Genomic DNA, 6,423 nt, shown 5'->3' with positions numbered 1-6,423 from the left:
ACCGTACATTCATTGCCGGTTCATCTGCGTGCATTATATAAAATTAAGTGTGTCAAAAACCATTACAGAACATCATGAATAGATAATTAAATGACCAAATTAATAGAAGTTCATCATCACATTAAAACCAAAGTACATACATAGTTCTCATCTAACAACATATAGCTCTCCAGAGCATCTAATTAATTAAACCATACATTAAAACTATGTAAAACATTTCAATGCGAAAACAAATGCGATCATAATTGCAACCAAGGTAACAATTGATCCAACGTCATAATGATAACAAGCCTCGGTATGAATGACATATTTTCTAATCTTTCTAATCTTCAAGCGCATTGCATCCATCTTGATCTTGTGATCATCGACGACATCCGCAACATGCAACTCCAATATCATCTTCTCCTCCTCAATTTTTTTTTATTTTTTCATTCGAGAAATTGTTTTCTTCTTCAACTAAATTTAACCTCTCGACAATAGGGTCGGTTGGAATTTCCGGTTCACATACCTCCTAGATAAATAAAATCTATGTCACGTTGGTCGGCATAATTTTCAGAAACAATAAATGAACCAATAGTTATAAAGATAATATATACCACATCCGAATCATAGACTGGACGAGGGCCGATGGGGGAGGATACCAGAACCATCGCACTATATAATAACAAGCAATAAAATAGTAATAAAATTAGACAAGTATCTATCTAAAGCAAGAATTTTTTCTTTCAGAAAGAAGATAAGAACAAGAGGCTCACCATGGTGGTGCCGGCGACGAGATGGGCGTGGGCGATCAACGGCGGTGAAGACGGGAATGGGACGTGAAGGGCCGCTAAACCTAGACAAATCTCGTGGAAAATGGAGCTTTGAAGTCAAGCTTCGAGAGGAGAAAGCTTAACTAGTGTGGCTCGGGCATTTCATCGAACACCTCATGTGTATAGGAGGTGAGCTAGAGCACTACAAAGCCCCCCCCTCGCCAGCTAGAGAAAAACATAGCACTGGAGTGCTCTGCTCGCGGGCGAGGGGTATATATAGGCAGCTCATTGGTCCCAGTTCGTGGCATGAACCGGGACTAAAGGGCAGCCTGTGGTCCCGGTTCAAGCCACCAACCGGGACCAATGGTGGTGGGCCTGGAGCCAGGCCCATTGGTGCCGGTTCGTCCCACCAACCGGGACCAAAAGGTCCAGACGAACCGGGACCAATGGCCCACGTGGCCCGGCCGGCCCCCTGGGCTCATGAACCGGGACCAATGCCCCCATGGGTCCCGATTCTGGACTGAATTGGGACTAATGGGCTGACCATGCCTGAACCAAAGCCCCCTTTTCTACTAGTGTGTGTAGGAGATAGAAGGAGTGACCACAACATTCAGAACCGGCTACCGACCATGAAGCTTCGGCCCCATGCCCACCACCACCCTGTCGTCAAGAGCCGCCTTCATGGGGTCAGGTGTGTCAGGATGTAACCTCGGTTTCTCCTCTTTGTATGCCTTTTTCTTATGTGCGGTCTGCCGTAGTACTCGCCCTCGCCAGGCTTGGGATGCCTCCGTGTATGGGCGATCTCCCACGCCTCCATGTGTGAGAGTGGCCGCTTCAGTTTCTCCTCCTGCACCACCAAACAAAGGTTAGTCATACATAAGAAAGTGACGGTAAATAGAAGAAGAAGAATTATTAATGTACATATATATACCTGAAGTTTCTTGTGGACAAAGTGGTTCCGGTTACCCTGAGCATACTACCTCGGTCCCTCGGTTAGCCATTTTTTCATGCTCTTAGCCGCCCAGTCTCCATCCTGGCCGAGCCATAGATCCACCAATGCCGCCCATCCATCATCTTCTCCATAATACGAAGCAGGACACACCTACATAATGAAAGCATAATGGCATGTCAACAAGAAACGACGAAATTTACCACAAACATTGGAATGAAAAATCTGTTATACTTACCATCAAGTACTCTTCCCTCTCCATGGTAAGCTTCTACCTCCGAGCCTCTTCCTTGGTCATCTTCTCGCCAAGAGCGTCGTGATAATATTGGGAGATGGCCACCCAGCGCACCTTGTACTGCATCTGGCGGGCCTTCTTCCTCGCTTGGCGCATCACGATCTTGTCGGCAGTGGACTTGTGCTCCTCAAGAACTCGATAGTATTTCTACAATCATTCAGAAAACCAGAATGAAAGAGGCCATGAGTTAAACCATTCGATGATAAACTAAGAACGAAACTCAAGACTCGTGCTTATGAAGAGAACTCACCGGAAAATTTGTGATCGCGGCCTTAGCATGCGTATCAAGGTCCGGGTGGGGGGCCGCTTCCTAGTGGTCCCAGCTAATGGCCAAAACCCGGCGCTTCGGCTGCCTGACTGGATCCGTACGGAATAGACCCGGCCAGTGTGTATGCCGGAAGACGGTGACGAGGCCATTTGGAAGACGGGCCCCTTTAGGAATTATCCAGTTGGTGCAAAAGATATAAAGAATGAAAATATTCGCATGTGTATAATCAAAATAATGAAAATATTAGCATGTGTATGAGCAAAAGAATCCAAAACAATAAGGTGTGCATCAAGGAGGGTTGTTCGCGCGTGCCACGTGAGCGGGGGCGTACTGTGCGGCGCAGCCAATGGAAGAAGCGGAGGTCTCGCGCTATCAGCATTGAGCCGTTGAGAGAGAGAAAAAAGGGGAAAGAGCGCCAGCCCCACGCCCCCACCAGCCCCAGATTCGTTCCACATCCCCCGATTCCTCTCCCTCTCCCTTTCCTTCCTACCACCGCCGCCACCACCTGCGACCTCCCCGCAGCCGCCGCGACCCCTGGGAACCCTCTCGCTGATGCCACGTCCTGACCTAGCGATCGGGTGAGAAAAAGTTGCCTTCGCATAGAAGCCAGCAAATCCCTTTCCCGAGGCACCCTTCTCTCGTCCTTCCCCTATCGCACAGAGCGGCTACACAGAGAGAGACCCCCACCGCCGCTGCACACCACCATCGTCCTCCCCTCACCTAGGCCCTAGATCGAGCAGGCAACGCGGCGCTTGCAGACCCGCGACGGTCAGAGTTCTCGCGCCGCCGCCGGCTCCTATCCCGTGCGTCCATCCCTACTTCGTGCACGGGGCGAAACAGTCGCCGCTGACGGAGCGGCCCTCAGCAGCGAGGAGGCCCAGGTAGACATGGGGCCCGCCGCCAGTTCCCGATCCTGCACGCTCCAGCCCCTGCTACGCGCACGCGAAGAAATGGCCGCTGCTGTCGGAGTGTCCTTCAGCGGCGAGGAGGCCCAGGGAGACAGGCCGGCGGTGACGCTCGTACTCCTTCGCGCAGCCACTCCGACGACAGCCAGGTGATCCATTCCCCTCCCTATATTGTTCTCCTTTAGTGCTAGGTTTTCATGTTCCCATTGATTTGTGTGGGACTTTATCGCAGGATTGTTGCTGTCTCTGTTCATTGAAATCCCATACATGCCCGTGTCCAATTTGTGCTCGTCGTCGCCTTCGTACAATAGCTACGGATCTGCAGGTATAGCCCTCCTTTTGTTAACCCTCTTTTATTTTCTCATTAATTAATATTTGTTTGGGCCATGTTCTGTTCTGAATGCTTGCTACTGATTGCTTGTGAATGGCGCTGGAGCTGGCCGACCAGACCCTTGGAGGTTGGAGGAGGCCTTGGCGAATGGGGATGATGAGCGGCCAGCTGTCGGCAGAACCCCACTGTCATCTCCCATATCCTACCGTTCGCAATGTGGACCATGGACAACGCGAGGAAGATTTGGTCTACCCAATGCGGCGATGAGGCGTCTGATGAACGTATAGTCTATCCGGTCACCTTTGTTCAAGCTATGCATGTGCTCTCTTTTGTTTTCAACTCATGTGGTGATTTTCTGATGTCTTTCAAACTTCCAATTTTATAGATTGGAGGCTCTGCGGAAGAAGAACACGGAGAACACCTCTCTTCCTTTACATCTAAAATTGAATTTACAGGTGATCGATTCATGAAGTTCAAGTGTTTATCAAATTGAATGCAAGGTTGATTAGGATTTTATAGGATTATATTTGCTTATTGTCATAATATTTAAACTACTGATGATGTTCTAGAATGTTATTTGGTATTCCTTTCAGCTATGAAGTGGTTACTTTTAATGTGTTTTTGACAAAGGAACCTACCACTTTGATGTTTTGGTATTAGAATGAAACATACTTGCAATTTCAGTTTGCATCTACATTCTGATGCTTATGGTTTTGAGGTACGTATCACTGCACAGTTATTAACATATGACTCATACAAAACTTGATGAATTGCAGAGTTATAGATTCATGATTTCATAATATACTTAATTCAAAAGTTTGGCCTCTATTTGACGAGCAGGTTGTCTTAGAAAATCGACAGCTGAAGGTGACTATTTCAATTCTTATAATCAAGAGCTACAAACTTCTTCTAGCTCCAAAACAAGGCAGGTAATGCAACTTATGCAAGTAAGTGGAGGATGCCCAAAAGATTCAGAAGGGTGTGATGACTGCTTTGAAAAGGCATCACTTCCTAACATAAGCGAAGAGGAGAAGAGGAAGATCCTTCACTTTGTGATTATTGGTGGTGGACCCACTGGGGTTGAATTTGGTGCAGAGCTGCATGTTTTTCTTATCGAAGATATGGTGAAGCTTGAAAGTGCGTTATATCGACTAGAGGGGGGGTGAATAGGCGATTTTTATGAAAGTCTTCAAAACTTGGGAGTTATGAAGACAAACAGTGAAGATTATGCCTATTACTATGCAGCGGAAGTTAGATTACACTAGGCCAGCCATGGTCATGTATTCAATAGAGTGAAAGCACAGTGACAAACAGCTTCAGTGTAATAAGGATCAAGTAGGAAGAAGTTATGAAGCCAAACAGATCATGCATTCACGTTGTGAAGACAAATGATAAAGCAAGCATGCAATGACTTCACAATGAGTAACAGCAAGAGAAGGATGTGAAGAGGAAACCAGTGACTCGTTGAAGACAATGATATGTTGGACCAGTTCCAGTTGCTGTGACAACTGTACGTCTGGTTGGAGCGGCTAGGTATTTAAACCTTAGGACATACAGTCCCGGACACCCAGTCCTGAACACACAGTTCAGGACACCCAGTCCTCACCGTAATCTCCTTGAGCTAAGGTCACTTAGTCCTCGCCCAATCACTCTGGTAAGTCTTCAAGGTAGACTCCCAAACCTTCACAGACTTCGTTCACTGGCAATCCACAATGTCTCTTGGATGCTCTGAACGTGACGCCTAACCGTCTGGAGGATTCACAGTCCTCAAGTGTAATAAGTCTTCAGATCACACAGACAAGAAGACTTAAGTGATGCCCAATTTACTCTGGCTCTGGTGGTTAGGGCTTTTCTCCTCACTAGGAATTTTCTCTCAAAGGCTTCGAGGTGGGTTGCTCTCAAACGACAAAAGCCGTGCACTGAAATCTGAGCAGCCAACCGTTTATGGTTGTGGGGGTGGGCTATTTATAGCCACTTGGCAACCCGACCTGATTTGTCCGAAATGACCCTGGGTCACTAAGGAACTGACACGTGTCTCAACGGTCAGATTTCGAACTCTCATGGAAACTTTACTTGGGCTACAAGCAAAGCTGACTTGTCCGGCTCTGGACAAGATTTCCTCTCATTGTCTTCACTCGAAGACATAGGTTTTTGATTTAGGCATCACTTAAGTCATTCTGACTTGTTCTCCCGGACCCCACTTAACAGTACGGTGGTTCCTATGACTCAACAAAAATAAACAGAACTACGAAAGATCTAAGTCTTCGAGTTCCATAGGCTTCATAACGTGTCTTCTGTTGTCATAGTCTTCAATGTGAATATCTTCATATACCACCTTTGACTTCAATGTCTTCATTCATTTTTAGGGGTCATCTCTGGTAGTAAACCGAATCAATGAGGGACTTCTACCTGTGTTTTCCTGCAATTCTCACAAACACATTAGTCCCTCAACTAGGTTTGTCGTCAATACTCCAAAACCAACTAGGGGTGGCACTAGATGCACTTACAAAGCTATATCTTGCAATTGAAGAATTTTTGAAGATAAGAATTATTCAGCAAGGAGAACATATATTGAATATGTAGGTCACTATTAACTTACCAGATAATGAGCATTCATCAATCCTGCAGTAATAGCTAAAAAACTATTATATGACAGCCGCTCATCACAAAGAATATGTTTTGGTATGAATAACAATCCTCCAGGGAAATTAATGTACTTGAAAGTCAGCTTCCATGCGCAGATAATGAGTTTGTACTGCTGGTTCACATATAGGAGCCTAGAACATGCATGCTGCAGGTAGTGTGCTCCCAGCTAATCATCTCCTGGGATAATACTCAAATAGTGTCAGAGAAAATGAACAATTTGAACATTTATTATTATTAGGAAAACAGTTTAGTCATTAAAAGTGGAACATATATCCTG

The 6,423-nt window shown here is 46.1% G+C and overlaps 1 long non-coding RNA gene across 2 annotated transcripts; it reads left to right on the top strand.

Annotated features, from left to right (window-relative positions):
• Positions 1-3,722: 3,722 nt before the first annotated feature.
• LOC125511655 lies at positions 3,723-4,628 on the top strand. 2 transcript variants are annotated; one of them, XR_007285055.1, is made up of 3 exons: positions 3,723-3,795; positions 3,886-3,955; positions 4,341-4,628. It is a non-coding gene; the product is annotated as an uncharacterized LOC125511655 (long non-coding RNA). The 2 variants fall into 2 exon arrangements; XR_007285054.1 differs by having other exon boundaries at positions 3,764-3,786.
• The last annotated feature ends 1,795 nt before the right edge of the window (positions 4,629-6,423 follow it).

Source organism: Triticum urartu, chromosome 5, assembly GCF_003073215.2.
Source record: "Triticum urartu cultivar G1812 chromosome 5, Tu2.1, whole genome shotgun sequence".
Classification (NCBI taxonomy): Eukaryota; Viridiplantae; Streptophyta; class Magnoliopsida; order Poales; family Poaceae; genus Triticum; species Triticum urartu.
Note: the sequence above shows the minus strand (reverse complement) of the source record. Positions and strands in the feature narration are given on the sequence as shown.